At 35.3% G+C, this 26,971-nt stretch overlaps 1 protein-coding gene across 7 annotated transcripts in view; it reads left to right on the top strand.

The window, feature by feature from the left end:
- Positions 1-26,971, top strand: part of LOC139966486 (NADPH oxidase 5-like) — a 193,466-nt gene that overhangs the window by 48,726 nt on the left and 117,769 nt on the right. For 3 of the 7 annotated variants that reach the window (XM_071969539.1, XM_071969542.1, XM_071969543.1), the window contains exon 2: positions 8,968-9,017. The exons of 2 other annotated variants lie outside the window; for them this stretch is intronic. The gene's annotated coding sequence lies outside the window, so the exon portion shown is untranslated. The remainder of the gene's footprint in view (positions 1-8,967; positions 9,018-26,971) is intronic. 2 more of the 7 variants (XM_071969541.1, XM_071969540.1) reach the window with 1 other exon arrangement.

Genomic DNA, 26,971 nt, shown 5'->3' with positions numbered 1-26,971 from the left:
CCCACCCCCTCAACCTCCCACACGACCCAAAAATGCGATTACAGTTGGTTCAGTCGACCTTTAGATGATTTCAGCAAAGGAGGTTTACGTAGTAATTTAATATAGAACTCTGTTCTATTGTTGACAAGGTGATTGCCCAGACTAATTCAAATTGCTATACTAGTCAATTACAATATAAAATATATGCAAATGTCAACTCGGACAACTTCAGATTAAAGTAACCTTATACAGACACACCAACATATATATCCTGCAAAGAACACTATAACATTAGCTTCTTTTCCAGTTCGGGTACCCGGGGGGGGGGGGGTGATTCTATACTTGATAAAAGTGGTTTAACAATTTTCGGAAATACTTACTTTTCGTTAAAAGTGCTACTTTAAGTGTTGTATACAGACCTTAGCGACTATCATGATCTTACACCAGCAAAAGTCCTGTCAAATTTAAACGCAATGTTATGAAATTTAATGTTCCGTATACTCTGCCTGTCAATTACGTTATAGCTTTTGTACCATATGATGTAAACAGTGCGTGCTTACATAACAGTCATTGATTGACGCTCCAGTTTGAAGGTGGTGCATTATTCTCCTTAAGGATCCAATACCGATGCACTGGTACAATATCGTTATCATTTCACGATGACTTCACGTGGGCTTTGGCTTAGACTTTCTGTATGAAGGTACGAATTATTTCCATCAGTGAAGTTGTCATGATCGATCCAGGAAAAGCATATTTTACCACATAATTAATGTTGCTTATCATTAAGTGGTTCGTGACGAACCGAATCTAAGTTTTGTGGTTTATTTCTGATCGAACGCAGTTTACTGTTTCTCATCTGGGCGTCTAATTACAGTCTGTGGCACATTTGAGGTGATGTCATGGATATATATATATATATATATATATATATATATATATAATATACAGTGCTTTCATAAAACAGTATTATGAACTTTACGAACTTCATGCTATGTAATATATTGTATGCATGCCTGCACTGTATGCTTCGTTACTTTCTTGATTAATAGTGTTGACCAATGAACATAGAGCGAGCATTATTTGCAAGGGCGGCGGAAGCAATTTTAATCTGGGGGGGCACCGACATCAAAGGGCACTTTGCAGAAATTCGATTGGACTGATGTAGCCTGATATTTAGTACCCTTTATAACTCTTATTGTATTATCTTATTTGCGTATACACATCACTCCATCAACGCCCCCCCCCCCCTTCAAGGAAAATATGCATACTAGCACTGCAATATCCAATGTGCAAATTGGGAAACAAGGAACAAGTTTTCCATCGAGACAAATGAGGTGAAATCATGCTAGTTGCTAATGTAGGAATCTTCCGAATTAGAGTTTATTTCTTGTTAATATCTTAACAAATTGTTTCCATTCGAAATAGCTTCGAGTTTGACCCACATAAATTCATTAAAAGTCAGGGGCGTAGCCAGGATTTGCAAAGTTGTATGTACGACTATCTGAGCGGAGCGCCACCATCGGTTGGCGCGGAGCGTACAAGAAAAATTTTGGTTTTACAAACCCCTCAGATGACCGGAAACGGCCCTTCCCGAGTGTTCATTCTGGTTCCCTGGCCTCTTGCTAACTTGAGACACCTCAATTTTTATGTAGAAAAAGGGCACATTTTTACCCCTGAGGAAAAGTGGGGGGGCACGTGCCCCCTGTGCCCCCCCGGTTCCGCCGCCCTTGATTATTTGTTTAAATATAACATATAACCGAAGTGCATAAGTGCCATATGAAGGAGCGATGCAAAACACCCCAAATATCGTATCAATGCCGTTTTTAACTTTAATTTCACAATGAAGGCCTTGATCATACACTATAATATAGACACGAATATATACTTCGAGTCCGTTGTTTCTTATCTAGTTTTCCCAGACTCTGGCCCACTTTTGATACATAACCGACTTTTTATTTCTGATTCTGGATATAGCATTATCATCAACAACTATTTTCTATAATTCATTATATTAAGGTTTAGGTGACAAATTCATACACAAAGCATACATCGTTTGCAGCTTTCAGTATGTCTGCTCTTTCTTAAGTCGTATCTTTGCGTTCAAAGCTCTGAGGCCATTCAAATTTAGTTAACATCAGTTTCACTTGAAATGTAACACCAAGACTTCTGACATGTCGAGAACTGTTATGTCAATCGTATGGCCTGTAATATAGACAGTCGTTACAGACGGAATAGCTCCTTTGATGAAAGTAAATTTCTATGATTTCTCAAGTGGCAAACTTGGTGAAAAGTTACGATTTCTTTTGAGACAGGTTAGAGTATCAAATGGTTTCTCGTTGTCGTATCAGGTACCCGACCCTTAAATGGATCACCACAAGAAGAATGACTACCATAAATATTCATTTTGATTCGTATGGTAAATATACCACACTAAAGAGCAATGATACTTGATAGAACGAAAGTGTTAACAATATAGAATTGTAGCCAGTTACATCGTAGTAAGTCACATAGTATAATAAGATACATCGTATTAAGGTACGTCGTAGTCAATTACATAGTATTGAGCTACATCGTATCATAAATTACATCGTATTGAGTTACACAGTAGTAAGTTATACCTGAGTAAGTTACATCGCAGTAAGAATCAACGTAGTGTAGTGAGTTTTGTCCTAGTTAATTACGTATCAGTGAGTTATGTCATATTAACTTACGTATTAGTGAGTTACGTCCTAGTAACTTACGTATTAGTGAGTTACGTCCTAGTAACTTACGTATTAGTGAGTTAAGCCCTAGTAACTTACGTATTAGTGAGTTAAGTCCTAGTAACATACGTATTAGTGAGTTACGTCCTATTAACTTACGTATTAGTGAGTTACGTCCTAGTAACTTACGTATTATTGAGTTAAGCCCTAGTAACTTACGTATTAGTGAGTTTTGTCCTAGTTAATTACGTATCAGTGAGTTATGTCATATTAACTTACGTATTAGTGAGCTACGTCCTAGTAACTTACGTATTATTGAGTTAAGCCCTAGTAACTTACGTATTAGTGAGTTACGTCCTAGTAACTTACGTATTAGTGAGTTACGTCCTAGTAACTTACGCATTAGTGAGTTACGTCCTAGTAACTTACGTATTAGTGAGTTACGTCCTAGTAACTTATGTATAAGTGAGTTACGTCCTAGTAACTTACGTATTAGTGAGTTACGGTAACTTACGTATTAGTGAGTTAAGTCCTAGTAACTTACGTATTAGTGAGTTACATCCTAGTAACTTACGTATTAGTGAGTTACGTCCTAGTAACTTATGTATAAGGGAGTTACGTCCTAGTAACTTACGTATTAGTGAGTAACGTCCTAGTAACTTATGTATAAGTGAGTTACGTCCTAGTAACTTACGTATTAGTGAGTTACGTCCTAGTAAGTTACGTACTAGTGAGTTCAGTCCTAGTAACTTACGTATTAGTGATTTACGTCCTGAAACTAACTTATTAGTGAGTTACGTCCTAGTAAGTTACATATTTGTGAGTTACGTATTAGTGAGTTACCGGCCTAGTAACTTACGTCCTAGTGTTAAGTACTAGTGAGTTATACGTCCTAGTAACTTACGTATTCTGAGTGAGTTACGTCCTAGTAACTTACGTATATTAGTAAGTTACGTCCTAGTAACTTACGTATGAGTTAGTTACATCGCAGTAAGCTACTATACATCGTACAGTAAGTCACATAGCAGTAAGTTACCGTATATTGTTGTTACATGATATATAGATAAGACATTACTCTAAACTCTCGGTAGTAGGAAAGATACAATTAATTTGGAAAGTATTTCATTTGGAAAAAGAAAAATTCTCACACGCTGACAAGATATAGAACTGTTCGCTGCTTACATTTTGATATGTAATGAGTCCTGCAAATATTTAAGATAAGTCATTGGATGTTAAATTATCAATCCGATCTTAAAATGCCACTAAATTAATCACCTAAATTTCAACCATTTTTTTATGCAATTTATCATTTCATGTGTGTTACCTGCTCAGCCATTCTGACCTGCAAACAAAGTAGACACATTGTTGACATTATCCTTTCGCTTTTTTCAAAGTTTTCAACAATATTTCTTATTTTCTTCTTCGTTTCGTTTTGGTTCAGTAGTTATATACTTCAACCAAATTTGCTTTGCATGATTTGTCTCCGCCCTTTTTAACCGGAAGCACAACTAAGTAAAACTCCCCAAAAAAAAGAAAGAAAAAAAAAAGAAGAGAGACTTTAATTGAAAAAGGACTTTAAAGTCGAGAATTCCTCAAGGATTTCAATCGTTCCCTCAATGCTAACTTTAGCTCTATTGCCTGCAGGAGTGATAACTATTTTAAGCTTGGCTAGAGAAATGCTAAACTTGCAAAACGTTTATTTGATCCATTAAAGTTCATCGGGTAGGGCGAAATCGAAATTGACGAGACGAAGGAATATTATATATGAAATCATCTTAGCGAAGGGCAATGAACCGGAATGGTGAGAAGAGATGCAATTATTCAGTCATTGGATACGAAAAAAAGCAAATGTTTAGATGTTCTGCTCTGTACGTGTAAATTGATGTTGTCAGATTGGTTATTCTACCGTAAATATTTACTCCAGAACCAAAAAGAAAAAAATGTCGAGAGTAGGGAGTAAATGATCTCAATTTTATCCGTGAATGGCTTATTCTCTTTTCACATCAGGAGAAATCTTTTGCGATCTTACAACGCAAATATTGAAACAGCCATCCATTCATACGCCATATAAAGATAAATAAGAAATGTGAAACTAAACAACAAATGGAGATAACTATATATAGTCACAGCCAATTCAAAATATCCATGCGGTAGTTCATATCAACAAAACAACAATATGCACGAAAGATTTAATATATACAAAATGTCAAAATTTGGCCAAAATGTGAGATATAGAGAGAGAGATCTTAAAAATAGTGTAGCTGGTTATAACGCATTCACTTGGACTTAATAAATCATATAGATATTAGCATCAGGGAGGATCCAGTGCATTACAAGGAGGGAGTGTGGGCCTGATGTCTTTGAAGCCGACTCCCATTAAAGTGGTATGGCGGACCCACCCACCCCAGCCCCCACACAACCCCCCCCCCTCCGAGAAAATAATTTGTTAGACATGAAAGGTTATAAATTGGGCCTATGAACACTGACGGTGGTGCTCTTAATATTTTCTGTGGAGTTGGGGGGATGGACTCCCTGACACTACCTGAATCTGCACATGGGTATACATGTAAAATGTGTGTCGTGAATTCGAATACCGCTTGGGATATGGAGACAATGCATACATTACATCATTACACTGGTAAAATATCATCAAAAGTTAGAAGAAAAAAGTGATTTTTTTTTCTAGAATATGAGAAATTCAATTTAAGTTAGTCATTTCAGTTTTTGGGTCCGTCATCTTCTATTGACAAATGTTATCTACTTTTAATTTTTAGAATAATATGCAACTCGTGATTCAAAGTCTGATTATGTTTATTCATAAATTGCAAGGTATGTTATCATCAGATATAATGCCATAAACGAAAGAATATAAAGAGAAAGCTCATTGGAAACAATTTCAACATATTTTAACCTCTGAATATCGACCTCATACGTTCCGCCAATATCCTTGGAGGAAATTTTCAAATAACTGAATTTTATTTCTGTAACTGAAAATGCTTCACCATATTCCAAATCCCGCTAGTTTTTGCGGGAGGCATCGCCAATACAGTGTACTATACTGCTTTAAATTTAATTTTTTGTTTTTTTAACATTTGCGGTCTTAGAATCTAGCACGAGTTTTTATAGGAAATTTGGTAGCAGCTGTGAAGAAGACAACCAGCCACGTTGGGTTATTTACGCTAAATATTATAGCTGGAAAATCTGTTTAGTTTTCAAAAGCAATTCAAACATTTCTCGAAATGATATTATCAGAGGCAGATGTGGTTAGTTATGAATCATATAGTATCGATATCATTTCACGGTATAAACAAATCCATAATCTATTCTCGCGTTAAGGGTTTATGATACCATGAAGATATGTTGATTATCATAATGTCGTATGATGATATATTATACGAAAACATGAGTAAACGTTGCTGGAAAAACGGTATAGCGGTTTATTGGATTAATATTCATTTAAGTATTTGGAGAAAAATATGTGATGGATACCTCCAGCTGATGCTCTCTGCATGCAGGCTTTTGCTTTGCTATGAAGTCTTTTGCCTGGATGCAATGCTTATTTTAGTTTGCTAAAGACATTAAGTGCCTTAGTTTTCTAACTACAGCTATTTATCACCGAAATGGATTTTTAGTACAAACAATTAGCCTATGTTTTGTGTCCTTTTCTGGAAACTAAATGCTTTAAGCTAAACAGTATTCAATGTGTAGGATGAAACATAGGAAACCACAGGGCAGGGTCTCAATAGTTCATATAACGTGTAACACCCGAGGACATTTTAAGCATTAGTTTCTTTTCTCTGTGAAATTGTGCGGGGAAATTAAAATCAAAATGTTATACCTTTACTCCTCAGAAAAGACACGTTTAAAATATCTGAAGTGTATCTGAAAGTACTTTCTCAAAGTACCAACCTCCCATTGTCCCACGGACATTGAGGAATGTCAAATAATGAAGTGAAATATTTATAAGTGAGGAAATTGTTTCGACGGTTGGTAGGTTCGAAGAATTTGCTCTTTGATTTTGTGTGGGAGGAGGGGTAGATGAGACGGTGGGGATGGAATACTAATTAACTTGATTTGAAAATGTTTTTGTTTTAACTTATATGTAGATACATACCACATTAATTAGATCAACATAACTTATACAAGCCCAGCCTAATATACTACTCCTAAATCTAGAAATAAAATACAGAAGAAATGTTAGGGGAAAAAAGTCATAACAATAATAATAACTAATATCTATACATACATGTGGGTGTAATAAGTAATAAGTTCAACCATAAAGTGCATACGTCACACGCATACACGGAACTCGAAATTTGACCTTGTTATTTTCTTTGATGCAATCTACGACGTAATATACTGATTTGTTATTAATAACGCCATGGAAACACTTGATTTGTTTGTATTTACATACCTCAAACCCATGACGTCATATGTTAAAAGAGATTGGTACACCTGCGCTCTGTGAAGAATCCGAATCAGCGGGAATGAATGTTTTGCGGACGAATATTTTAGTGGAAAGAATGTCCTCTGGGGATTTTTTTCACGGTTGATCGTTCCCGAGAAAAATCTATTAACATGATACTTTAAGACTTGTTTGTCCACCGACAAAAGCGTCTACAGGTACTTGGGTGCAAAATCTAATATTTAATATTATTAATATTTCTTGTAAGTTCTTATGCAGTAAATGTTATTGAGATAAATTGCGTAATGCAGAAACAAAAATTGTTTTGGCTCACAATCTCTTTGCAAGTGTTGCATATTTACTGGTTAAGCATTATATAAGGGGCTTAATAAAGTTGTAATTTTCCACAGGAAGTGAGCTGAAATGGTCGTTATGATCCGCTCAGGTTTGAAATATGGTGACTTCTATTAGGTTAGTAATTATAGCATTTACGACAAAGAGAAGATTTGTTTATACAAAACGTTTACACACAGTTATATCGTGAATCGAATCAATGAATTATGCCACACTTGAAATATTAATACGTACAGTAGCCTACATACAATTACAATACATTACATGAAATATTTCATGTTTTTTAAATAAAAATATGACTTTATGCTTAAATTCTATGGAGTATGATGTCTGCAATAAGAAAACAAGTTGCATCCTAAACTTTGTTTAGTGATTACGGCGCTCAGTACAACTCATTAAATATATTTCTTCCTAAGTGTAATTAATATGTCGTTATTCCATCAATATACACTTGAAATATTAATGATAAAATTCTCCTTGAAAAATGAAACCTTTCTCCCGTCCTTCCAAAATGTCACTTGAGTTAATCGACCAGCATCCAACCAATGAATGATTTCTCGGTTACAAAGTTTCTTTTGCGTTTTTCTTCCAATCAATTTGCTTGTCATTTTCGCATTAAAAAATACTTTGTCTCCGAAAAAAACCTTCGATTGCTTTTCAACCATACAAAGGGGTACCTCTAACGTCCATTAACAAGATGTTTATTCAAAAATGCATAAATATTGTAAAATGTCATTTCATCAAGGTAACCTTGAATATGTAATAACAGATTGTTCTATAAGGACTAATAAAGAACTGAAATCATCAACATTGTAAGAAAATAACAATATTTACAGATATAAGAAAAGTGTGTGATGGACGAGGGAGTGAGTAGGGCTTATTTGTAGCTAGCGAAACTGGTTTCTTTAGTGATTCGAATCAGTTACCGTAGCAACGAAGTTTTAAAAATTAAAAAAAGGTGTCTATTTCTTCTAACTAAGGAGACAACAACCTATGAACGCTACTACTAGCAGACGTCATACTTTGTTGAAGAATCCTGTATGGCTTCTCAAGACATCCGTATATATCAAAGTCTATACCCGTCGTGAGTTTTTGTGGCATTCACGGCAAGGCTTTTTTTGTAATTAAGAGAAACATGAAATGAGTTAACGGTTTCTTCATAGAAAAAAAAATCAGGGCACTGGAGACTGACTCTTATTGCAAACAAAGTTTCTTCTCTTTTTATTAAGGATACTAAACCTATACGAGGAATGAGTTTGTGACAATTTTTGTAACTTTAATTAAAGACACTGGGAAAAAGTGACTATTCGTGATATACAAAAATATGTACGATACGTAGGAGTATAAAGGTTTATTATTATTATTATTTCATTGGCATCATGCAGGCTGATATATCGATTGTTTTCATTAAACAGTAACAAGAGGAAACAGGGGAGTAATATATACACACGAGTTGGAATCAATACTGCAATAAATCGTTAAATGTGCTCGCCCTTTTGTTCTTTTTAAATGCGTCTGGATTTTCAGCAGTTTTTTGCCGGAATCTTTTGTGAGGTGTTTCTCTGAATTGCAACCAGGTAAGCATAACTAATATCTACTTTAATTATGTGTCATATATCTATGTGTTTGTAGTATGCACTGGTGCTTAATTTGTTTTACTTGTCATCAATGTCTCGTTTATCGATGGAGGTTTTCTGATTCTTTGGTATTTTTGTTTAGTCAATAGCGATCATTTTGTGAAGATTTGAAATGTGTATGTTTATAAAGCTTATTGTTTGTTCTTTTTGCAAGTCACAATAGAAAGAACCATTGTCATTAGCCAACCCATATCGAGTTCCTTAATTAGATGCATACATTTAATTACGTAAACATTTATCGTTAGAACAAAACTTTTAATATTACACTCCATTTTGAAAGAGACAAAACTTCAAATCTAATCCCCAAAGTTGTACGTAACGTGAAAATTATTTTATTAATTGTTCGTGAAATATATGATATAAAAACATACATATTTCCTAAAATGGGATATCTAAAGTTTAGTCTAAAAAATTGGCTTCCTTGCAAATTTAATATAGAGTATACGAACTAAAATAAATATCAGATAATTAAAAGTAGGTTTTCTAAATGTTTGTATAGGGTCAGTATCGATACATATTTTGCCTATAAGATCAATACCTTGAACACGGAAACGGGCAAAAATATGAAATTTAACTATCATATTTTCTGTGACAATGAATCATCGATTTAAAAAAGTTCTTTATGCCTGTCAAATAACAAAAGCAACTGAAAGGGCTTCCTGTTATATTCATACAGAGTTAGGAACAACGAAAATGTTACGTTCAAACTATCGGTTTATACAAGTTTGTATACAAAACAGTATGCTCAGAGTTGGCCTGGAAACCAAACGCTAAGGAAGGCGTTAACTTAAAGGGATATCCCGGTGCCAGGCAATTTTAAATGGGATATAAACATTTGACACTTTTAGCTTAAAACGGTCCCCATCGCATTATCTTGTTCCTTACACATGGTTGTTTGAACCAGGTAATCTCTTCCTTACTCCAGACATAGCATGTGGTCTGTTACATCATCATGGTAGATTTGAATCAAAAGTTTTACTTTCAGAGTGAAAATAATATTCTTGTTAAATTATCCTTGAAATGTGATACATTTAGAATGTTTGCTTAATTGTATTTTCCATTTAGAATTTCTTAACTACGAAAAATTGCTTGGCAGAATCTTATTTTCCTCATTGGATAATTGATTTGCACATTGTAACTAATGAAAACAAAGACCTTTTTTAGCTTAATTACCATAATGACATCACTGACGCTATTCATAGTCAGATGCATGTATTCTTAACTTTGACCAAATGTTAAATTTGGTAATTTTATAATACAAAATATTACTAAATGGTTTTCACCTATAAATGATATGTACCTCTAACAATATTGCTAATCAAGGACCTCTAGTCACCGGAATATTCCATTAACTGTATAGGAATCGGATTTGTGATTTTTGAGTTTTGCATGCATGTGCGTGTTAAATATGTACGTTAGTTAAACTTTCTTTATTTACGATAAAACAGTTCTAGCCAAGATTTTCAAAATAATAATAATAATATAAACAAATACGAAGCAAAGCAGATGTTTTGATGTAACCCAAATATGATATTAGACAATTTGTACATTTCCACAAAGACGAGAACCAGGTTAGTATGCAATGTGAACATCAATATCGCCTTCCTCCCCCCTAACATCTAATGGAATGAGCCATATATATTTTTTTTTCACAATTTTCATCATCATATCGAGTTCGTTAAGATAACCTTAGAATACTTAAGTAAAGATGCAAGTATATCTAAATTTAAAATTATAAAAAAAAATAATAATACTACACCACTCAATTTTGAGTGGCTAACTATCTTATGAACGAAATTTTTGACCAGTATAAACCCAAAGGAATACTGGCCTGTTGCAATCGAAACTTTCAAACCGTCCTGTTTTTTCTTCATCGTGATTTCATCTGGAAATATGATCAGCCTGTTGTGTTGATACAATGCATACCCTAGAATGAGATCACACTCTCGTGGTAAAAATGAAATATTTCTGTATTAGTTGATAGATATTAATTGGTCCCTTTTGAAATCACGCTTTTGTATCTCTCATTCTGGAGTTTGCACTTGTTTGTGATTAAATCTCGATGTAAAGGCTTTAGATTGTTTTTAAATTTCCAAGGGGGAATTCCAAGTCTGTTCTGACGGTCGATCAGAATAGATAAAAGATAAAAGCGATAAAAGAGCATGCGCAATTAAAAATCGATAAAGAATATTTTTTGGAAACTTTTATATCCATTTTGTAACGATCGTCGATATAACTACAATCGATCATTTATCAATTTTGAAAGATGCAATCAATGTCTGGTTTCAAATATCATGTTGCAATAATTCAGTGTTTGTGTTATGTCTGCATGTTATTATGTTTAATGTTAATAATAATGTTCGGCAACATTTTACCAGTATACATGTGGTGCTGTTCGTCATGTTTCAATTGTTAGGTGTATACACTGTTTATGCATTGGACTTGAGTAATTTTATATTCTGGAGGGCTGTAAGTTTAGACGTCGCACCCGTTGAGAAATTTTGGTAAACATGCTCAGATGCAACATTGTTTCATATTTTGCAAAGATTGAAGCAACCTTGGGTAGTTTTCAATCGATTACCTTGTATCACATATACAATTTACATATTTATTACTTTTTTTTTTAAATAATTTGTCCATCAGGGAGGGTAGAGGGGATGGATGGAGGGGGGGGGGAGACACAGATACTTGGTTCGGCCCTTGTCGAATGGCTTTTGAAAACTGTCACAATTACGAAAATAAAGGAATTTGAAGTCATCAGTAAATTGGTCTTCAAGTATGCTCGAAAGTTTTGGTCATGTTTGTTCAAAACACCTCATAGGGCTTTGTTCAAAAATACCTTCCGTCTCCAAGATATGTGATATTGCCTGATTTAAGAATGTCACTTCAATGAATAATTCGAAAGGTTAGAACCTCCATGAAGGATATACATTTGAACTATTACAGATCTGATCAATTCTGATCACCATTAAATAATGAATTTAGGAAGACTTTTATAGTCTTAATTGTGCTACGGTCCAAGAAAACCGAACACTTTGAAGTCTACTTATGATTATCTATAAATAACCCAGTTATAAAATATGTTAAATCTATGAAGTATTCCCTTAAGGCTTAATTATATGATGACGTCAGCTCCTCAATATAGGCCTAAAATGAAATGCAAATCTGTTATTATGTATATATTCTGATAACTCAACCAAAACATCGTCTTTATAATTTCATATCCCTAACATAACGCCCTTGAATTAATATTCAGACTAGTAATGCATTTAAACGTTTTTGAAGCCATAAAAGTCTCATGTTTTCCTTTCTACATTTTATGTGAAGAATTGAAGAATTTTATGCTGCGAGTTGACCTAACGGTCTGTGTGATAGAATAAGCAGTCCAGCCACTTTCATTGATGATTCTTAGATATTTAAAAGGGTCATTCCTCAAAAAACTAAAAGCGTTATAGAATTTCACCATACACTGATAGCATGATTTGTAACTGTCCTATAGTATATATATGCTAAAACTGATGTTGTACCTGTAGTTATCTATTCATTTATAATATAAGATATACGACATTCCGATTTCTAGCTGAATGACAAAACTTTCTATAGATAAGTGGTGTTATACTTGTATGTGATCATAGCACTAATTTTCTGCATATCGTTTTACCCATCTGTTGCATATATCTAGTGCAAATGTCTAACATAACGTCCGTAATGTAGGCTATACCTTTATGAATCGTCAAAGTACCCTAATTTGTAACATAAAGGAACTTTACTTCTGACGGACTTCCATGCATAATTTGCTTCGTATTTTGTTTTAACTCACACAACGATATTCTATTCATATTATTACTCTGCTCTTGCTCTCACGCATATAAAAAAAAATCGCGACAATGATCAAATTTAAAAGAAGTTTACATAATTATTAATGTTAATGCACTTAAGAATTCTCATTTCATTGTCATTATTCGTGCTCTAGATTTTAGTTTTTTTCTATCAACTTCTTTAAAGGCATAATTCTCATTGTAAAAGCCGACTTGCGGATAAAACCATACGGAAATGTTTTCATTAGTTGCGTTCTCGCATTCCTAAGTAGATATTTATAGGAACATATAAGCTTCGCATGTTAGGAGAACTACAACAATTTTTTCCCCCATTTTTTCACATTTTGGATTATGTATAGCAAAATCGCTGATAAATTTAGGATGTAAAAACAATCGACTGCCTTGAATTTCATGTTTATGACATCATCAGGCATGTCGGAGTTGTCGCCCACCCCAATCCCCGCCTCCCCCCCCCCCGCACTCACTGCGGTCGGGTTTACTAAAGTATATTCTATATGAGAAACATTCTACGCAAAAATGTTGCGTTCCATTCGGTTGCGTCTTCTCTCGCACTTGGAAAGATTTACTTTATAAACGCTGCATCCTCTCATAACGTTGTTAAGCACACAAACCCACGTTTACAACCGCTGGGACTTCGGCTGTACCTTTGGCCACTCGTGGCTGTTATTGATAGAAAATTTCCAACTTTATATGATTAGCGGCCTGACAAAGATAATAATAACTACACATTAGTCTACCCAAATGATACCAGCCCAATGACCTCCCTAGGTAAACCCAACGATATTTCCAAAACTTTGAACCTAATGATGACCCCGGTCCCTTAACTTGATATTAAATGGTACACGGTTTATCAAATTACCCCCATCTTAATTGTACAATTACTAACCATTAATTAACTTTAAATATTATATAAAACGACTCCAAACTCCCTCATTAGTCAATATCCGTTATGACAATAAATCAGTTTCCGGTATAGTCCCGTAACAGTCTCCTTTAAACTCACCTATACTGTATGTTTTTCGCGTTAATTTGTATTGACACATTAAGTAATCAATTAAAGGCACCGGATATTGATTCACTCCCCTCCTAATGTACCCATAATGCATGTGTACCACCTCAAGTAACGATAAGGACCCCACAGACACTGCGAATTGAGTTTCGACCAGACTAGTTACAATAATATCAAACATAAAACGTACGGCTAGCTATAACACAAAACAACATTAATAGATATAAGTGAATCAACAACAGCAAACAGACTGGTTCATTATTCACAAATAAAACAGACCAAAGATATGATCTTTTAAGTACAATTTTCTTGTGTTTTTATTTGAAATATGACCTTGAACAACTAGTGATGCGTTGTAAGGGGATTATGGCACATACGAAAATCTTTAGATTGAACACAAGCTGCAGTTTTCGATAGAAAATGACACAAAATATGGCGAATGAGTAGTTTATTAACGAATGACTACGAATGAAGGAAGGAAGGGGGCAAGGTTATTGGTAGTACTGATGTATAACCACGCTCACTGCAAGACTATATTCTGAGAATTGAGATCGTCACTAATAAATTAAGGTTCTATTACGATTTATAACTTGATTTATTTTTATTAATTGTAAACAAATAATAATTGTAGATATTGACAACTATATGGACACGGCGTGACGTCATAAAATTCTCACGGGGAACCTGTAAACTTTAGGTTCCTCTTTAAATAAAACTCACTGAAAACAGTCCCTCGAATAGCCACTTCGATTCCTCCTTCCATCTATACTGTAGCATCATACGGTCATTCACCCATGCCGCAAGCTGCACGAAATTCAATCTTTTGAGACCGATAAACTTTCATCTAAAATCTTGAAAGTTATGAAACTTTAACAGAGTATATTCCAGAGCAAAAATAACACGAGCGGAGAAATATAAAAATTGGTGTGAATTAATTTGTAGTCGGGTCATTCAATTTGCTATTGAATGACAAGTACTCACATTTTGTAATTAATTGCCTTTAAGTGCCTCTAAGACAATCGAAAACTTCGTCTACTTTCCATTAAAACGATATAAAACATTTTATCTACCTCACTTTCGGATGTCAATAGAGGGGGCCCTCAATTAATAAACTAGTAGACAAGGGGATTTTTTAGTTCCTTCAGCTTTTACATTGGTTGTACCAAGAGACAAATTAACTGTTATATGTAATTGCATTCTGACTCGATTTGATGAACGAGTTTATCGAAGCATGGATTCCATTAGGGGACCCATAGAAGGATACCACATTACCACCTGATGCAAGTACCGTAACACATGCATGAACGCATGCATGCATTGGTTTACATCAATTTTTAATCTCTTTTTAACTTGAATCATTAAATTACGGGGTGTTTAAGTTTCATAGCATACAGCTGATGAGTATCAAATGTTGATAGAATGATTTTGTTTTTAAATTATTCAAAGTTAAAAGAAATTGATGCGAGGTTCGATATGTTTTAACTGTAGGCCTGCAATTCCAGGGAGACGGAGGTGATGAAGAGAATCAATAATATAACGAAAATGTACGATTACTTCGAAGATAGAGCAAAGACCATCGTCCCAGTCCCCGTCCGCCCCGTCCCGATAAAACCTTTATCAAAATGTTTTCATATCAATTAAATATTCTCTTGAAATATTCCTTTCATTACAGTTTATAAAAAAATTGAAATAAGTCAACACCACTAGGGAGACTGGGCTGATGAAGCTGAACGTCATAATCAAGTATTAAAAAAAACTAAAAGCAAAATGTGTCTTACCTGTGTGACGTCATAAACATGCACGGTCTGCCTGGCTTTGCTGTCGATGACATCTGTCGCGACTGCGTGTAAATCGGTTGTAACCTATTAAATATATATTTAACAAGACGAATCTGTAGATTGATACTTAATTATCTTGACCTATCTTTCGTTTTCATCCAGACCCACATTTAGGCCTTATAGCACATTCCTATAGAATACATACCCATGCAGTTGTAACTGTCATGGCGTTTTCTAAACAAATGAGTATTAATAAGGTTCATTCGATGACAAACATATCCTTAATTGAATTAGGTCTTGCAAACTTGAAAGTGGATCACATACTGAAAACTTTGCTTCCAGAATGAACTTTAAGCTTAGGGGCAAGGTATGAAGTGATCCACATATCTATAATTTTTTGTCCATTATTTACCACGCTTGGGATGATTGATTCACTGCACAGTGAACGTGGGGACAATGTGAGCGTGGGAGGGGTGGAGGGGTGAGGGTTGAGGAGGAGAACTAACGGGACCATTTTTTGTTGTATTTTATAGGTTATTGTTTGTAGAGTTTAACACTAGGACAGTGTTTCTCCGTGGTTCTCTTCTTTCCCGCATACAAATGGTTCCAACATATCTTTTCGGATCTAATATTGAAAACTTTGGTATCTTGAGACCATTAATGATTCTAGCTTAACGATGATTCACATAACCTAGTGGGATTAACATGACGGTGAAATCCAGAGATACTTGGATTACATTTCCCAAGTGCTCCAGGCGGCAGTCACATCCGTCTACACGATTTCACGATGCAAGAAAATCTTGATAATTCTCAATGTGAAAAAAAAGCGATTTCACATGCAAGTTCTCAACCGCAGAAAAAAAGGAAAAAAGAAAAGTGAAATAGTGATTGAAATAGCGTAAAATGATGATTATAGAACGGTTTCCAAACTTTTTAAACATTTTAACATGTATACCTTTGCCGAAACCCATTGATATTAACGTTACATTTCTGGAAGATTTTGTTCTCCAAATTATGGCCAGATATCGAAGAGAATTACAGTGACCTATAACATTGACCATTGAAGGAAAATCATTAAGAATGTATTATGTAGTTATGCGTGGAAGCGGGACATAAATTACCATTATTTAACGTTCTAGAAGATTTGGACGTAATCTTGACCATGACATGTGATTGTATTTGTTTGTTATACTGCTACAGAAACTTGTGGATTGAGAAACACAGTAGCCGATATGATGCATAGAACAGCTACTCCTGCTTCGCTATATGTGATACCTTATATAATACCATAGTAAGTTATTTTCAATGGACTGTTTTTAAAGTACAAAAACCAAACAAAATATATGAAATTGACAGTTACATCTGTCCTCCCTAAATAGCTGTTTAAAATTATTTAACTTTGGACACCCCCACCCCACCCTTAGTGGTTGCCGTATCATATCCACTGCTGATTCGATGTATTGACTAAGGTATTGTACATTTACGCGTCAACGTATGGATCTGTCTTCTCGTTGACATCGTTGGTGGGAGGGGGGGGGGGGTGGTGGTGAGGAGATGACAATCAGATGGTTGCTTACCTTATTATTTTCTAAGGAGATTTAGAGCTTAAAAATTATAAAAATCAATCAAGCTAACGACGCAGATAAAACCATACATGAATAGAAAATCACACAAAATTGCAACGCAGGTCATTCAAAGTGTTTTATTTCGGAGATAATACACTGGCTTTCCAAAGTGAATTTTGAAGATATTTGAAAATTACACTCATCATTCTACAATGATCGTTTTCTGTCGTTGACCAGCTAAGATGTGAGCTTTAAACTTTTTGCAAACAATATGCTCTCTCTGCATAATCCACTTCCCTTTTAACGGGCATGCGGTCCAAGTAAAAAAAAAAAAAAAATCCTCATCCGGTTGGTTAAGCTACGATTTCCCTGAGCATTTTACAAAAGGTGTCATAAATAACCGTCTCCATATTTCCCTGGACTCCCGATACATTACGTAAAAGTAATTAGTTCTGACGCTGCAGTGATCTTTATGTGACATTAAAAGGTACCCTCAAAATGTTCCCATTAAATGTCATTTCAGATGTTTCGATTTATATATGTTTTATGTTCGTTCCCTGGTTGATCCAGGTCAGCCCTTAGGATGACGAGGTGGAGGGCAAAAAATAAGAAGGAAAGAATGAAAAAAAAAAATCGATGGAAAGGTACCAAAATTACGCATGCATAGCGAAATGAAAATGTAAAATATTAAAATAATATCAAATATTAATAAAGACTATATGACAATGTAGGTGTGAATATCTTAGTTTGGTGGCCCATCGTATTTCATTACTTGTTGAAGAAATCTTGTTTGAGACTCGTTTGGGGGTCCTCTCACCAACACAACATCATCTAGAAAAAGCTAAAAGACTCTGATGACTTAAGTTTTTTCTATCAGTGTCAGAACAGATGTTCTCGGTTGAGATATTTGTTGCCTTGGAAACCAGAGTCAAACTTGCAACGTTTTCAAAATTAGGGATGTAAAAAAAGGGAACGATGATCAGAGGTGGGAAGGGCTGAGTCAATGATGTTAATATAAAAGTGAAATCCTCATTATTTGAGAAAATGTTCTGGGTACATTTAAATGGTTATATGCATATATGCATATATGATTACGTAATTTCCGAACCAGCATGGTTTCTTCGATCTAGACAACAAGAAGGATTAAACGGATAAATAATACCAATTATAAATGCCCCATGCACTTCATCAACCTTTTACACAAAATCAACCATCTACACGATACAACATAATGTACAAAATAATACCATCTAAATATGTAGCACCATGTCAAGCATTTACACAACATCAACCACCTATATCATGCCAAACATTTAAACAATACCAATCTTAGTAACCAAAGAGCGACCAAACACACAACACCTGGCATCATAAGTGACACCCATAACACGCATAACACACCATAACACGCAGTACCAACCTTCCCATGGCAACTGTTTACACAAATCATATCCCTTTGTACGGTAAAATATCAACCTTTTACACAGCACCAACCATCAAGAACAATAACAACAACCATTAACACAATACTAATATTCAACACAACACCAGGTTGCTGCGGTCAATTTGTCATTACTTATGCCCCCTATCACACATACCCTCGTTTATTCCCTTCATTGGTCTCTTATTTGGAATGGTCAATGTATCATAGTTTAAATAATATAGTTGCTCTTGACGTATCAATAACTGTTACTAATTTACTCCCGGTCATTTTTGCTTTTCGGTCATTTTTGCTTCTTAGCAAACAATATGTAACACCTTTAGCCACAATTAGCCGGGTGGAATTTATTCGTTCGTTCGGTCATTCGTGAAATAATAGCATATCTACAAGTAAAGTATCGTGTGTCATCTAAACAACTACTAAAATAATTCCCACGTACCAAATGACAACAGCCAACACACAAAGCAATTGAATACGAGTCGCAAGTCCATTTTCTCTAGAGGGAACTCCGACGAAAGTGAGGCCGCGTGTTGCCAATCGTTACGCGTGGATTAGAAATTGTTTTTTTCTTTTCTTGTAAAATTGTAAAGGATAATAATAGACGAGCTTGCTTGAAGCTTGGCAATTGCAAGGAGAACTGTTATAGTATGTAAGTTGAAGGTATAGGGTTGGCTCTTAGGTCAACACACAAACATGTTATTATTTAGTTGTATGTGTTTCTGCTTTGTCCCCCTGCCCTGTATTATATGTGTTATTTGAGGATTAGACTTCGCTATACTTCACTACCTTAACAATATACACAGTGAAACCATTACAAGCTTCACTACCAGTATAGTACCAGTATAGGCTACCATTATGATGAGTAGAAACAGTTCTTATAGCAATTAAATCTGACCACATTCTTTATTCGTTTTATTACATCCCGAATATCGTTTCCAATAAAGCAACAAAATACCCATGATTGCTTAATTGATTGATTTGCGATTGTTTTTATTTATTTAGTGTTACCAGACCAGACAGAGGCCTGCATACCAAACAGTTGCAAATGTCACGACCAAGGTACCACGCACTCAAAATCTATATTAAATTATCGAACTGTTTTTCTTAATCCAAAAAGAAAAGCAAAGACAAGGCGCAAAATAAAACACTGTTAGTTAAATGGTTTTACCCCGCGGTTGGGGACTGATTGTTCGCAATCCTTTGATATACGTTGGCATCATGTTTCGTAAAGCTTTAAATAAACACAATCTTTTTAAATATCCTTTAAATGTCCTTTAAATGTCATTTCATGGTTAGCAAATGTCACCTGTATGTCATTTCGTTTGCTTAAAGAATGTCACTGCTTACATACACCAGATTTAAATTTACCGTGCATGGTGGTACTTCCATACGAAATGGAATTAACATGTTACGATATGCTATAGGCGTGTAACTATATACGTAATATGATTAGGAATCGAGAATCAGACGAGGATCCAGGAGATAGGGGTGTTCCTCCTTTAGCCGCACACAAAAAAATGTATAGTGTTAGTTAAACCTTTATGGAGTAAATCTGCCACCCTTTACTGAGAATTACCAAGGACAGGGCCACACCTCCTCCGTTTTTTTTTTTGAAATCCTGAAGCAGTCCCTGAAAATAAGAATCGGGTCATAATAACAATTAGAGAATAAATATTTCACAGAAATGTAAATATATGCAGTAGCGGCGCTATGAGGGGCATAGGAGAGAATCTGCTCTCCCCATATTTCTCATTGACCCCCTTCCTAGTTGCCCCACCCAACCGGATGTGGTACTCATCCAAAATACATAGAACTATAGGCTAATCTTTTTTATTAGAAACAAATTCCAATGCAATGCATTAATACAAAAAAGAATCAATGATAGCCCCACTTGCGTCTATGTCATTTGACTTGTAGAAAATTCCCTAAGGGGGAGGGGGCACTCCCTCCCCTTAGACCCTCCCCATATCAGTTTTATATCCCCCATTCCTTTCCTCTTAGTTGCACCCCACCCCTAGGAATGCCTAGGCTGGTGCCACCACCTTATATATGACACGGGATCTAGCGGATTGTACGAATTCGGTTTAATAATGCAAAAACCATAACCGTGGTTGAGAAGCTTTCTATTCTCCTCACTTTAATACTGACAGTTGTAAGGATTCTTTTCCAGTTATCGTATTATACGTCAAGGTTAATTCAAATACGAAACCCATAACGACATCCTTACTAGTAATATGCCGTAGGGCTGACTAGACGGACAACTTCGTGCGTGACTGGAAAAACATTGGTGACGTGATTCCTTCAAATTCTACCCCAACTTGCCTGTGACTGTCCGGTATAAAGTGTATATAAAAATAAAAAAAAGAGTCTTTGAACTTCAACTTATGGAATATTTTAATCAGTTTTATAGTAAATGCATAATCCCTGCGATCCCTTAAATGTCTATGAATGATTTAAAGGTGATATCAAAAAGAAGCCTATGGCAATTTTGATCAGACCGTATATGTTAACTGGCCTCATGTTGTGGGTTCAAAATCTGTTATCTTCTTGAGATGAACTTTCCTAGAGGGTTTATCCGCTAAAAATTTTTTCTTCTCTTTTCTTTCCTTTTCTTCTTTCTCTTTGGAAAGAAAAACTAGTTGATTTTTTTTATCTTCCTCTTTTCACTGACGAATAAATAGAATATTTAACGTATAAGCAAAAACAAGCGAGGGTCAAGAGGCGTTAACTTTAAAACTGAGAGTCTGGCGATGTTGGACTTCCTCAGTTGATCATGGCAAATTTTGAGGTAATCTCCCCCCACTTTGTTTTTTGTAAAAGGTTCTCAGTTCTCTTACTTCATGGTGACGTCAATGACAAAATTGACTTAAGTCCCTAAATTTATCATTATTTTAACAACTATGAAAGGCGTAAATTGTACATGTCAATTGTCACTGGGTACTCATACCTTTCAAGACGCATCATTCGGTCAAAATGTCAAACACTTTCAAATATTCCCATGGATGGTCTTTGATACCAGTCGGATGCAATTTAATTTTTTTTTTTCAGTCGAATTGAAATTTATGTTCATATAGATTGAAGTTATATTCTGCCAAGCCCTCCGTAACATATCTATGATGAATTTAAATGAGTGATCTAGTTTTAGTATAAGAATGATTTTATTTCTTATTTTAATCAATTTGACAAGAACGCCTGTGCTCGCAACTATAGTTCAAAGATCTTTCATAATGATTTACAAGTATTATATATAGGCATGTGATTCATTTCTCAGTGTGATGGAAGATGTGTCCGTGTATGTGTGTTAATCAACCGTAAATATTAACAATATGCAACTAAGCAATGCTACCGGTCATACAGTTTATGCACCTATACTAATAATATATAATATCTTCATATACGCTACCATACTGCTTACCTAACTATCCGTTGTACAGTGCACCATCATTGTACATCATCAATTGCATGTGAGTTTGGGGTCTTTAAAATTTGTTTTTCAAAAACTTTCGCGTTCTCTCGATTCATATCGATTTAGTTGCCTTGGAGAACGTAATGACTGCATTGTCACTTAATTGCAGTATTTCGCCCAAAAGAAAAAGTTAATTTGGAACAATATTTTTAATGGGGGAAAAGCTCTGTGATTACTTTGTTAGCATTTCGAACCAGACAAATTAAGATAGTAAGTAGGCATGCCTCGCCAACAACATGTCGAGGTTTTACAAGAAACATGATTCGTTAAAAGGGTTATAGGTTAAACTATACCATACACAACTTGGCTTTGGGCCAGGTTTGTGAATTTAGGTTCATTTTAAGTAACAAGCTTGTACATGAGGACTTCCTTATTGTTTATTAATTAATTATTAATTATTATATACACGCTATGATCATATTTTCAACAATATGGAACTTATACACTACGGTAGCATGCTACACTACACGTCGAATAGTGTATCCGGAATATATAATTATCGACATTTTTGGTATGTGGATATTTATTCCGTTAAATATTCTTATATCAGCTATAATTTAAAACTCTGTGTAAATGATGTATGGTTACAAATATACACTTGCAAAATTCAGCTTACGAACCTACGGTGGGAAATCATTGCAAGCCATTAAACAAGGGCGTAGGAACCGGGGGGCTGGGGGGGCGCCAGCCCCCCAGTGAAAAATATGGGGGCGGAAGTATCGTTCCGCCCCCCCCCCCCGCTCCGCAAGTCAGAAAACCCCTTTTTCATTTCCAAATGAGAAAAAATCTCATTTGAAGCACCAAATTGCATCTAAGGCCAGGTGAAAATGCAAAATTCTTTACAAAATGGAGTGGGTGTTGAAGTGTGCTATATTGCACCAAATTGCATCTGAGGCCTCCTGGAAATGCAAAAAAAGTCCAAAGGGGAGGGGGATACCCCCTCCCCTTAGACCCCTCCCCCAGGCCGGCCATCAGTCTTCAGCCCCCCCACTCAAAAGTACCTTCCTACGCCACTGCCATTAAATACACGGACCAGTGTGCCGTTTTGATTTGAAGCTACCACATATCATTTATTCCCCTCTCCTCCAACTACCCATTCCCCACCCCACCCCCCCCCCCCCACTGTCTGCATTGCTTCCACCAGGATCGTCATTTTGTATGAGACCACATCAAACACCTCCTTGCTCCTATGCAACTAAACACACATTCGCAAGGTATCGTTCTGTATATAATGCCCAAGTCCACGTGAAGCTGTACAGGCTACTCATCCTTCATTCCGTACACGTCACAGTATTGATAAAAGTGTTTGCTTGGAAAGAAGAATGTATCTGTATGAGTATGATCGTGTTGAAAGCATGTGGTAGATATGCATCCATTGTTATACTTATTTTCCGCTTTAATTAGTAACGTAATTACAGCAGATATTCGCGGCTCATTATAGCACAAATGTTCAGCAGATAAAAATTAAATTACCTTCCATTATTCATAACCTGACACCTCGGTACCAATTTCTGCCAGTATTTGACCGTATGTTAAAAACTAATATTTATGACAACAGGAATCAACAACGGTCCAATTTTCGATGTTAGTGGACGTACTATACCGTTCCATGATTATGTGTTCTTGCAAATGTAGCCGTTCTGATCAGATATCAATTGTTTATATCCCCTGGGATGTTGCAATTTTTAATGAGTATTAATGTAGTATAAATGACCCGCGAAAAAGCAATTAAAATTGAGTCAAAGTACATTAATAAAGGGACACCTTTCACAGTAAATGGGCGGCTGTATTGTTTCATCTAAATAATTAAAGGAATAAAGATTTGAAAGAAACAATATGACCATTAACACCAAATAAAAAGGTCAAGTTCAATTGGTATGGATAGACAAACTGTTTGTTAACCAGAACATCTTGTTGAAACAATTAAACTTAGTATCTGCACTTGGCTTAATGTATCATAGTACTCATAGTTTAAGAGGCAGTTTGTAATATTTTTCTTCCGTTCAAACATGTGCAATTAGCTATCATCAATTACGTACTGTTACACGTTAATAATCGCTTCACACCGGGCTTCTTATTAGCGAAGTAGGCTAGGCTCGGTACAACTATTATAACAGTGTGGTAGGTCAACTCTGAGTGTTTTGTGATACATCAAAAAGTGAGAGACGCTTACAAACTTTGAAACAGGGTCTATAGTGACTATAATGCAGCAATTTAAAGCTATACATGAGTGTTTATTAGCTTGCGTTATGGTAAAATGTAAATTATGTATAAGAGTATATTTCATGACCAAAGAAGTTACGATGCAAACGGAAGTAGCCATATTTTACTTCAGTCCAAACTTCCAACTGTTATACAATTGTCCTAAGATGTTATCTCAGGTCTGTCATAATGTCTTCCCTCCGGTCCATGTTTATTTGTCTGCCGTCTTTGTGTAGGCTGCGTAATGTCACTTGTTGATTATTATCCCAGCAGCAACAGCAGCAAAGCCATCTTTCAAATATAAAGCTGAAAACAGTTAAGATGTAGACAAATGTAGACAAACAGCCTAGTATCGTTTTACTGTTTAAAAGCTTGCTATTTAGATGAAAATAAGCAACTGTGACATGAGGAAGGGTACACGTCATAATCGTGGTAAGCTATAGTTCTTTATCGGTTGTTAGCTTGTTGAGTTAGCTCGTTTAGAACTCGTGTAAACTTATCAACAACAACAACAACAGTGATGTCAACATCAACATGATCAACAATGAGTAAGAACATCGGCATCTTCATAATCTACTTTATCAGAAACCTTTATAGGAAAACAACATCAACCACAAGAACGATATCATTATCAAAAGTGACTGCATCATCTGTGACCAAAGCAAAACAATAATAACAATAAACAGTAGATAGCAGATAGCGACAACAATGAGATCATGATAAACATGAACTACAACAGGATAAACAAACAGCGACGACAAACAGCAAGTAGCAACATCAACAACAATGATATCATGATAAACATGAACTAAAACAGGATAAACAAACAGCGACGACAAACAGCAGATAACAACATCAACAACAATGATATCATGATAAACATGAACTAAAACAGGATAAACAAACAGCGACGACAAACAGCAGATAACAACATCAACAACAATGATATCATGATAAACATGAACTACAACAGGATAAACAAGCAGCGACGACAAACAATAGATAACAACATCAACAACAACGATATCATGATAAACATGAACTAAAACAGGGACAAAATAAACATCATGTACAAATCAACATCAGCAACATCAATCAATAGCTAAAGTAAATCAAGAACAAAACTGATATCACGATCAGCAACATCGAAAATAACAAAGCAAGTTTGTTTCTAGATGTTCGCCCTGGCGATATACACCTTCATCATGAGGGTTTTTTACTAACTATATAGAGTATTGTCTCCCTTTAAGAGACAAGTGAAGTGTTAATGGATCTTCAATGAAGGACACAATTTTAAATTACTTTTCCGTAACATTAGATGAACACATTTTCTTACGAGTTGTGTTTTCGTGTTAAACCAAAAAACAAATCACTAAAATTGATGATTGACCAATTATACGTTAAGTACCACTTTATGAGTTATTAATTACGTTACAGTGGTCGCTCAGAGGATATGGCATGTATATTTATACAGTTGAACTCAGACGTTACTTTTCATAGATGATTGGTGTAGAATTATGTCGCAGTTGCATTATAACAGTTTATATTTCGATGGTCTTTATATACTTTATACGTATACCTCACACACAGTTGGTCAGCCAAAACCAAAAACCGAATATACATCATTTGCATCTCATTAAATATCCGATATCACCTTGACCATTTCTTCCAAACAACATCGAATTGCTGTGTTTGAAAATAGTGTATAAGAAAATGTACATACACTTTTTTTTCATCTTTTAGTATCAGTACAGTTCTCCATTATACGCGCATCGCTGCAAGTATTAGTTGTCTTGCCCGGCAATTTCATCATGTCCGATCTTAATACATTTGTAAGATAGGAACAAACTCAGAAAAGACCTCCATTATTTATTTCATTTTTTTTGTAGCAAAAAAAAAACAACTGTTATGTAAAGTCGAGTGAATCATACGGGACCCGATGTGCCATTTAATTCGCAATCCCTACGTAGGTTGAGATGACAGTTCTCTTGCCCTGATTTGGAGGCAAGAAAATAGGTTTATATTTTAGGGAAGCCAATACTGTTCTGAATATATATAATATATGGAATATTCGTCCTGATTCGCTGAACGACTTTGATTTCCCGAGTTGAAAACAAATTATCAGGTTCCCTGCTGCCATACGGTTTTGGCTTTATCAGCCTTATTAACACAATTATAGCTTACAGCCACATATTTTACTGAAGACACAAGCAAAAGTTATGAATTTAATGACATATTTTCTTTCCCCATATAAAAGGAAAGTTTGATCTGCAATTAGGTCTACACACAAGTTTATTGTAATCATGATACTTTTAATCTTTTGATCAGGTCGAAAAGGGGGTCCATCCCCTTGACCGAGCGTCTTTCGTATATATGATAACCGTCTATCAATCATACTTTACCTCATCTTGTAAACATTGTTGCCTGAAATGCCATCGTTTCTGGTGCGATTGTGGAACATGGACTAAAGTATACTGTTCAGTCTCAGGTAACTGGTACTTTCTTAAATTGGCGGTGTTTGATTCTCATCAGATTGGAGCAGAATCGAAAAAAATAAATGCAGCATTAAACATGATCATAAATCATCAGTCCTA

Source organism: Apostichopus japonicus, chromosome 4, assembly GCF_037975245.1.
Source record: "Apostichopus japonicus isolate 1M-3 chromosome 4, ASM3797524v1, whole genome shotgun sequence".
Taxonomy (NCBI): Eukaryota; Metazoa; Echinodermata; class Holothuroidea; order Aspidochirotida; family Stichopodidae; genus Apostichopus; species Apostichopus japonicus.
The sequence above is the reverse complement of the archived record's forward strand: the minus strand, read 5'-3'. Positions and strand labels throughout refer to the sequence as shown.